This window comes from Salmo salar, chromosome ssa03 (assembly GCF_905237065.1).
Source record: "Salmo salar chromosome ssa03, Ssal_v3.1, whole genome shotgun sequence".
Classification (NCBI taxonomy): Eukaryota; Metazoa; Chordata; class Actinopteri; order Salmoniformes; family Salmonidae; genus Salmo; species Salmo salar.
In genome coordinates, this window is record NC_059444.1 from 59,598,899 (window position 1) to 59,609,376 (window position 10,478).

Below are 10,478 nucleotides of genomic sequence, written 5' to 3' on the forward strand. Positions count from 1 at the left end.
TCTGACCTCTTGACTTTTTCCACATTTTGTTACTTTACAGCCTTATTCTAAAATATATTAAATTGTTTTCTTTCCTCATCAATCTAAACACAATACCCCATAATGACAAAGCTAAAACAGTTTTAAGATATAAATAAATAATACAAACCTGAAATATCACATTTACATAAGTATTCAGACCCTTTACTCAGTACTTTGTTGAAGCACCTTTGGCTGTGATTTCATTTCATTGGGCGGTTGATATAACACCTGCGGCTTGCTGGGATCAGAGCAGAGTGAGTGGTTGCCTGGCGTCCATACCAATCATCCAATCACTGCCAGAAGAGAAGCTGACTGGACGGAGTACTTCTTGTTGGCTGCCTTATAACCATGGACACGTGACACTGAACATGTACAATAGGCTATAGGATTATTACTTACAAGCTTTTTTTTTTTTACTGTTGAGCATCAAAAACCCAAAAGCACTGCAGTTCTCGACACAAACCGGTGAGCCTGGCACGTACTACCATACCCTGTTCAAAGGAACTTAAATATTTTGTCTTGCCCATTCACTCTCTGAATGGCACACAATCCATGTCTGAAGGCTTAAAACTCCTCCCCTTCATCTACACTGATTGAAGTGATTTTAACAAGTGGGATTAATAATCGATCATAACTTTCACCTGGATTCAGCTGGTCAGTCTGTCATGGAAAGAGCAGGTGTTCTTAATGTTTTGTACACTGAGTGTAATTACAATCTAAAAGACCAAACTGATCTTAGATCAGCACTCCTACCCTGACATGATTTCTGAATATGGGCCCAGAAGTTTGCTACATGGCAAATACGAGTCTATTTCCATACAAGGATACATTTGGCAATTGCATTTTTTATTTTACACATCAACAACATGATACACAACTACTGTACCTATAAAAATATATTATTTGTACAATTTGAAGGCAATGAAAGGAAAAACAATTCTAGAAGAAATGATCTGTAAAAACAATCTTTATTGTTTATTTTTAAAATCTTTATTGAAGAAAAAAAGTTTGAAAAACACCACTGGTCAAAAAAAATCTAACTGAAACCAATTTAACTTCTGCTACATTAGACCTCCCAAAACACACCGAAACACACTTACACATAATAGAAAAAAGAGCGACTTTTACAGAAAATACAAAGGATTGGTCTTACATACAGCACACAGGTTCTTCTCCTTTGTGATTCAGGTAGCATGGCCACAGTATTCCTTAGCAAAGCTACATGACAACCTGGCTGCATAGTAGCCTAACGTTGTCTTGGCAATGGCAGTGACGCTGCCGTCATCACACTAACAGTGTTTGGTCTCTATAGCTTCATCCCAAATGCCACCCTATTCCCTATATATTGCAGTACTTTTGACCAGGGCCCATAGGGAATAGGGTGCTATTTGGGACGCAGCCTATATGGCAGTTCAGAGAAATACTTGGACAGAGGAGAACAGAGAGGCAGATCTTCAACAACACGGCTAGCTTAGAGAGCTGTTTTTATTCCAGCCTTGTTGGTCTCATATAGAACACTGTAAGGAAGGAAGACTCTTGGAAGGAAGAGGTTGAAAAGGAAACAGTGGGCTACTGTGTAACTGGAGAGACTAACTTCAGGTGTTTGGAATGCTGGGTGATCATTGGTAACTCGAAATTAGTAAGTACTAGTAAAATACCAAATTAAAGTAAGTAATATTGTACTAACGGGATGATAAATCCTTAGTTTAAAAGCTGTACCACCAGGGGGCACTCAATAACCAGACAGATAAAATGTCAACCGGGTACTGAGAAAACCTTACACAGGTCCAAACTGGAGAGAACTAGAGACGGAGAAACACTGATAAAATAAAGTGAAAAGAGTGCAGGTTTACACAGGGAGTTGTCAATAAATGGTATTAATTAATGGTGAGAATAGTTGCTTCTCATACACATTGTGAAGGTGGGGAACTCCAGTGGCTACAAGAGTAGCCCTCTTCACCAGACTCTGTCTCCATCAACCATCTCCCTGACCACTTTCATCTGATCAAGCCATGAACAGTCCCTCCACCTGGAAGATGCATGCACTTAAAGACTTGGCCTGGGTCAAATATAAAGTCACACACACACATTAAACATCAGTGACCTTGGAGAGAAAATAGACAGACAATAGCCTTCAGGGAATTTGAACATCGACATTGTGATTGACCTTTTCATTATTATCCCTGCATTATGAAGTCAGTGCATTATGATGTCATTGCATTAAAAGTCATTGTTTTATACTGTCTTTGTATTATAATGTCATTCATTGCATTATGATGTCATTCATTGCATTATGATGTCATTGCATTATAAAGTCATTGTTTTATACTGTCTTTGTATTACAATGTCATTCATTGCATAATGATGTCAATGCATTATAAAGTCATTGTTTTATACTGTCTTTGTATTAGGATGTCATTCATTGCATTATGATGTCATTGCATTATAAAGTCATTGTTTTATACTGTCTTTGTATTACAATGTCATTCATTGCATTATGATGTCATTGCATTATAAAGTCATTGTTTTATACTATCTTTGTATTACAATGTCATTCAATGCATTATGATGTCATTGCATTATGATGTCCATTCATTCGGATGCCAATGTATTATGAAGTCTGTGACTTTGCAGAAAGTCAGCCAGCAGATTATCTTGATCGAAATCTGGAATGGAAATCAGGATCACCAAGAGAATGGACGGGATATAAATAAATGGATCAGAAATCCCAAAAAAAGAGATGGTGATAACGATTTAGTAATTTTTTCAGCCCAATATCCTCTGGAAGACTTGCCTGGCTGCCCAGAATCCTTGCTCCGGCCAAACGCTACACCACGCCCACAGACGTTAGTTTCTTCTCCTCAATGAGTCTGGATCTGAGTACCTCCCCGACCCTTCACCGAATGCCAACACATTCGAGGCCATCTGATTGGTCCAGAAACCGATGGGTTGGACCAGAGCCAGAACACACATGGGTAAAGCGGCGGTTTGAAAATTCCTCATGGACTCTGATTGGTTAGAGACGATCCAATCCCTGATGACTTTGTTTTGTACAATGCCCCACGTGCCCTTCGTCCCCACAAACGACTTCAATGATGGCAGGCTCAGACTAAAGTATGCAGCGAACTACAGAATCATTTAGTGTGAGTCGTCAGGCTACTGGAAGACGGGACAGTAGGAAGACAACAGAGAACAAGTGTCTGCTTCAGAACTGGAAGAGTTCAGAAACACTAGAGACTGTTTCAGAGAGTTGTGTCAGAGTCTTGTAGGTTAGACAGCGACAACCCAGACAAACAACTGCCTGCTGAAAAATCACTAATGCTTTTGACACACCTCTTCTCACCTGTCCACACTGAAATACTACTACTGTAGGCTAGTCTCCTCCAGCTTGTGGGATTTTTAAAGGCACAACATGGTGTTGAAATATCCACAGAAAGACAGCATGACATCCCACTACCTCAGCGCTCCATTCAGTGCTGGCGCCGGCGCTTTCGGGACCACCCCTTCCCTTCCCTCACTGACACATACACTACACGGATATGGGGCTCCGTCAGTGCTGGCTCAGGCCAGGGTTGGAGTGTGTATGTGTGTGTTTGTCTTTTTGTGTATGTACGGGGTCAAATCCACACAGAAGGCTTGCCTACCCCTGACTTGCTACTACTGCTGTTGCTGCTGCTTCCAGTCCCTTCTCCACTGCTGCCCCCCTTGCCGTGTTTGAAGCGGTGCTTGCGCTCCTTCTGAGGCTGAGGCTGTGGCTGGGCCTGGGTGATGTTGCTTTGGGGCTTGTCATCATGGTTGTCCCCCAGGTGTTCCTCTGCCCTGTGCTGCTGGCTGTAGGCCTGGATGGCTGCCTCTAGCTGGTCATGGGCATGCAGGATCATGTCCTTGTTGAGGGCCACGCGGGCCTCCCCTCCCGTGGGGAAATTGTCCTCGTTGCTTCCAAACTGCTGCTGCTCCTCCTGGGCGATGTTGGCCCGGTTCTGCTTGCACGCCATCTTGGCGTTGCTCAAGTCCGTGTAAGGGATCTGTTCCGGCTTCACCACAATGTTGTAGCCCGGCGGAGCTGATGGAGCGTTCCACGAGAACGGATACCCCACGTACTCAGCACCCCCATCCCCCACCACCCCACCCCCCTGCGCCTGGCTCTGGCCCGGGCACCCCCACGGAGACCCCCACGCTGGATCCCAGCAGCCCCAGCTGGTACTCGTCCTCCTGGGGCGGGCAGCGGCGACGGCGGAGGATGTCACAGATGGTCCCAATGCCCAGGTGTAGCATCTCCCACACGTTGAGGGTGAGGCAGAGCACCGTGACGCCGTACATGATGCGCAGGAAGATGGTCTTCTCCGTGGGCCGCGACACGAAGCAGTCCACGCTGTGAGGGCAGGGCTCGAAGGAGCACACGAACACGGGAATCACACGGAAGCCGTACAGCAGGTACTGGCCCGCCAGGAAGCCTGCCTCCAGCGCTGTGCGAGTCACCAGCTGCAGCACGTAGATACGCATCAGCCCGTCACCCTGGATACGCCGCCGTCCGTCATGGCGTACCTTGGGCTTGGGCCGCGGGGCCAGCGGGTCGACCCGGCGAGGGGGCTCGGGCTCAGGCACCTCGTAGATCATAGGGTCATCCTCTTGGTCCTGGTCCTGGTCCTCCTCTATACCCCGGTGCTGCCGCGCCCCGAAGCAGATCTTCCTGGGCCTCCGGTGGGTGTAGCCCCCTCCATCCCCTCCCCCTTTCTCAGTGGCCAACCCTCCCCCGCCCTTGTCCTCGTCCAGCCGGGCGATCTTGTTGACAGCGTAGCCCATGTACATGAGAGATGGCATGGCCACCAGGATGATCTGGAAGACCCAGAAGCGGACGTGCGATAGCGGCGCGAAGGCGTCGTAGCAGACATTCTCGCAGCCCGGCTGGCCCGAGTTGCAGACGAACTTGCTCTGCTCGTCATAGTAGATGGACTCTCCCCCGACGGCGGTGAGGACGATGCGGAAGACGACAAGCACGGTGAGCCACAGCTTCCCCACGAAGGTGGAGTGGTTGTGGATCTCCTCCAGCAGCCGCGTGAGGAAGCTCCAGCTCATTATGTCACTGGACAGTGGGGCAGACAGGGTCCCGCACTCACCTGCTCACAGACTCTACATAGAGAGAGAGAGAGAGAGAGAGAGAGAGAGAGAGAGAGAGAGGTGGATGAAAAGAGAGGGTGGAGGGAGAGATGGAGAGAGAGACCAAGAGAGATAAAGAGACAGGGATGATGAAGAGAGAGGGTGGAAGGAGAGAGAGAGAGAGGGATGATGAAGAGAGAGAGGGGAGAGAGATGAAGAGGGAGTGATGAAGACAGAGGGATGACAGAGAGAAAAAGAGAGAATTAGTCAAATATGAAAGGAGATTATACATAACGTACTGTCTACCAACATGTCTCAAAGTTTTCGAAGGAAGAGCAAAGAAGTACGAGCGCGCAATATCTTATCATGAAAGCGGATGAGTGAGAGGATTTTGACAGAGAATGTAGAGATAGTCGAGTTAGACCAATGAGCTTCGCTTCTTCAAGTTCAACAGCAGGAGTCACAGATGAATTACGGAGAGGAGAGGAGACAGATAGAAAAGCCTAAATCCAAACAAGTGTTCTCTCTGAAATTGAGACCGACTGCAATCTCCACATGTATTAGATCCATTCTACTCTCTGGTATACCCCAGAAGAATACACATTCCAACCCAACAACACAGTTTCAGCACAGTGAAATAAATGGGGGTATTTTGAGGGGCTGTAGGATATCAAACCAAACAATAGGATATCAAACCAAAGAAAAAGATGCTCAAATGTAGCAGAGAGGAGCCAAAATAATCCCAATAGGAACTGAGCTATCAGCGCTCTCTTTTGGAGAATAAATCCTCTTAGTGATCCCTCCTCGGTGTGAGGTGCAGATTGTGTTGACTTAACGGTGTTGTTCTGGTGTGTAAATGGCATTGTGTAGTGTAGTGTGGTGTGGTGTTGTGTTGTGTGTAGTGCTGTATTAAAATGGATGTGTGTGTGTGGGAGAGATGAAGCCTGTCTATGTAGGTTAGCCGTGGGCTCCAGGCAGCCAGTCCAACTGCACCAGTTAAACCAGCAGGCGGCCTGGCCAAAACAAGTGGAGCATGGAGTCACACCGCAGACCCACATTAGCCAAGGCACTGGAGCAAAACCCTAACCCTCCTGCCTGATCCCAGGGGAGTGGGGGGGGACAGGGACAGGTGTCCAGAGCCAGGTTGCCTTCTGCACAGAGTGACACCTCCACCAAAATATATATATATATTTCACTGCTAAGTAGCTCCAATGGTGCATGGCTCATTGTGAGTCGGACTGAAAGGTAAAGCCAACCATGAAATAAGAGCTCAGGCTGAGGTTTAAAAGGAGCTCCACAGCGCCTTCCTTCCCCCTCGCAGGTTGGGAGCTCAGATAGAGGGAGGCCAATACAGGTCTGCTGAACGCTGGAGGGAGTGGAGGCTTGGCTGTGAGTAGACATACTGTAGGGTCTGTCCTAAACGGTACCATATTCCCTACATAGTGCACTACTTTTCACCAGAGCCCATAGGGGAGCTGTAGCTCATCAGACCCCTGGTTAGTGTCTCCTATAGTGTGAGAGAAGAGGAGAGGAGAGGAGAGGAGCAGGAAGGGAGTGAGAGTTAGAGTTAGAGATGGGAATGTTTGAAGCTGCCTGCCTGGACTCACTATAAAACATGTGCAGTATTGATCACTGTGACCATAAAAGGCCTGCCTGGGATAGAGGAGGGACTGTAGATGTCAGGAATGCTGTGCATACAGCTGTTTTAGAGTGTGTTTGTTTGTGTGCGTGTGTGTGTGTGTATGTTCCCACAAGTGTGTACTAGAACTGCTGCACATAAACAGGAGTGTTTTTAACACCAGTCTCACATTACAGTAGTACAGTAACACTGTATATACACTGCTCAAAAAAATAAAGGGAACACTTAAACAACACAATGTAACTCCAAGTCAATCACACTTCTGTGAAATCAAACTGTCCACTTAGGAAGCAACACTGATTGACAATAAATTTCACATGCTGTTGTGCAAATGGAAATTATAGGCAATTAGCAAGACACCCCCAATAAAGGAGTGGTTCTGCAGGTGGGGACCACAGACCACTTCTCAGTTCCTATGCTTCCTGGCTGATGTTTTGGTCACTTTTGAATGCTGGCGGTGCTTTCACTTTCACATGAGACGGAGTCTACAACCCACACAAGTGGCTCAGGTAGTGCAGCTCATCCAGGATGGCATATCAATGCGAGCTGAGGCAAGAAGGTTTGCTGTGTCTGTCAGCGTAGTGTCCAGAGCATGAAGGCGCTACCAGGAGACAGGCCAGTACATCAGGAGATGTGGAGGAGGCCGTAGGAGGGCAACAACCCAGCAGCAGGACTGCTACCTCCGCCTTTGTGCAAGGAGGAGCAGGAGAAGCACTGCCAGAGCCCTGCAAAATGACCTCCAGCAGGCCACAAATGTGCATGTGTCTGCTCAAACGGTCAGAAACAGACTCCATGAGGGTGGTATGAGGGCCCGACGTCCACAGGTGGGGGTTGTGCTTACAGCCCAACACCGTGCAGGACGTTTGGCATTTGCCAGAGAACATCAAGATTGGCAAATTCGCCACTGGCGCCCTGTGCTCTTCACAGATGAAAGCAGGTTCACACTGAGCACGTGACAGACGTGACAGAGTCTGGAGACGCCGTGGAGAACGTTCTGCTGCCTGCAACATCCTCCAGCATGACCGGTTTGGCGGTGGGTCAGTCATGGTGTGGGGTGGCATTTCTTTGGGGGGCCGCACAGCCCTCCATGTGCTCGCCAGAGGTAGCCTGACTGCCATTAGGTACCGAGATGAGATCCTCAGACCCCTTGTGAGACCATATGCTGGTGCGGTTGGCCCTGGGTTCCTCCTAATGCAAGACAATGCTAGACCTCATGTGGCTGGAGTGTGTCAGCAGTTCCTGCAAGAGGAAGGCATTGATGCTATGGACTGGCCCGCCCGTTCCCCAGACCTGAATCCAATTGAGCACATCTGGGACATCATGTCTCGCTCCATCCACCAACGCCACGTTGCACCACAGACTGTCCAGGAGTTGGCGGATGCTTTAGTCCAGGTCTGGGAGGAGATCCCTCAGGAGACCATCCGCCACCTCATCAGGAGCATGCCCAGGCGTTGTAGGGAGGTCATACAGGCATGTGGAGGCCACACATCCTACTGAGCCTCCTTTTGACTTGTTTTAAGGACATTACATCAAAGTTGGATCAGCCTGTAGTGTGGTTTTCCACTTTAATTTTGAGTGTGACTCCAAATCCAGACCTCCATGGGTTGATAAATTGGATTTTCATAGATTATTTTTGTGTGATTTTGTTGTCAGCACATTCAACTATGTAAAGAAAAAAGTATTTAATAAGATTATTTCTTTCATTCAGATCTAGGATGTGTTTAAGTGTTCCCTTTATTTTTTTTAGCAGTATATATTTACATATATATTTTTTTTCTCCCAAAACAGAAAAGTGAGTACTGCACCAGTGTTAACACTTCATACCTAACATGTATGAATAAGTATCATGAGGGGACATATTGAGAGTGAGGAGCTGGGCTGACATTAACCCATAGAGCCATTATGCAGTTTGTCCTTCAACCGTCTGGACTCTTGTCTGGCTCTGGCCTTTCCTCTCCTGCATGACATCATTAAACACACCGTCTTTATAGAACCATCCCTGTTATCCCTCCCAATGATTTCACATTGCCAAGACACACTTAGACACATACTGTACATTCCCCCAGTCCAAGGCTAATAAACGGCACTAAGTGACTTGTAATCTACAGTACAGTGTGACACAGACAGGGATCTTTTCATCTGAGGAAGACGTCACTGAGGATCCATCAGATGTCAGTATACGTGTTTGAATACAGCCTGAGTGTAACAAGATAAACATGTCTGCCTGTTTTTTCCGAGTGCTCCAACACCTGTTAACCACACATTCCTTATTTTTTGGAAGTTTCTGCTGTGTAAGCCCCGTCCAGTTCTCTGTTTCTTGAATGTGCATTGTGTTTCTCTTACCTGTCAGCGCTAGCTGTGGCAGACGGGGATCTCGAGTGACAGCTGTCATTGAGTCATCACCATGTGAAAGGAAGATCTGGGTAACAGACCCCTGGATGTTAACATGCTGTCTCTCTGGAATGGGAAGTGTGTGTGTGTGTGTGTTATATCTGTGTGTATGTGTGTGTTTGTGCATGTGGAGGAGGAAAGTGAAAGTGAACAAAGTGTGTGTGTGTGTGTGTGTGCGTTCACACGTGTGCTTGTGTATGTGTGAGCTAGAGGTGGAATACGTTTATGTGTGACTGTGAAAAAGTTACACAAAGTGAATGCGAACAGAGAGACCATGTTAGATGGCACCATGTAAGATGGCACCATGTTAGATGGCACCATGTAAGATGGCACCATGTAAGATGGCACCATGTTAGATGGCACCATGTTAGATGGCACCATGTAAGATGGCACCATGTTAGATGGCACCATGTAAGATGGCCAGAGTGTCCTCTGCCTTGCAGTCAGGATTAGCCTTTTCCTGCACTCACAGGCCTGGAGCGCCATGGAAAGAACTAGCAGCCTGGGGCCGTCATACCACCAGCTGCCCATGCGAGAGCCTCCAACATGGGCACGTCTCCAGCTGCCTCCCCCTACCATCCTACCACCCCCAACATCCTGGCCTTCCCTTTCTCAATCATTCTAGCAGAAAATACCCCTAACCTTTGAACTTTTTTAGTCCGGATCAATGATTTTAAAGCCACAGGCAGAGATGTCACAGACCATGCAATAGTATCATCATTCTGTACGCACTCCTCTTATATCAACTCCCCAACACTCGTAGCATAGCTCAGAGCCAAACAGACAAACTAAGGCCCAAATGAGAGGGGTTAGGAGCAAGGTCAGATGGGTTAGGGCTGAGTCCTAGGGGATAGTTGGTTACATAACCTAGTTTCATCTCTACCACACACTGCGCAGACTCTGTGCACAACACCCCGCTGGTGTTGATGCACTTTCTACGATGCATCATAATGCAACCATGCCACTAGATTCCCTCTTATGGACACGCACCACCGCCATTATATCATACCCCGCATTGAACAAGTCTGGATGGACCGACCGGCAGACATTTGAAACCCCAGACTCCATCCTCATGCACAACAGACTCTGGACCATCTGTGTATGTAGTCTCCCAACAGACAGAGCAGAGCAGTGGAGTGTGTGTCTTGGTGAGGACTGAGGGGCCAGCTGTGTCTCAATGTAACCTCAGCAGCCAGAGAAACACTGGTCCTCCTGGGGAGCATGGAGCTGGAGGTAGGACAGGGGGGCATGGGGCTGGAGGTAGGGGCAGGACAGGGGAGCATGGAGCTGGAGGTAGGACAGGGGAGCATGGGGCTGGAGGTAGGGGCAG

At 47.6% G+C, this 10,478-nt stretch overlaps 1 pseudogene; it reads right to left on the reverse strand.

Moving 5' to 3' along the window:
• Window positions 1-846: 846 nt before the first annotated feature.
• The window catches only part of LOC106600989 (gap junction gamma-1 protein-like), a 39,221-nt pseudogene continuing 29,589 nt past the window's right edge, over window positions 847-10,478 (reverse strand).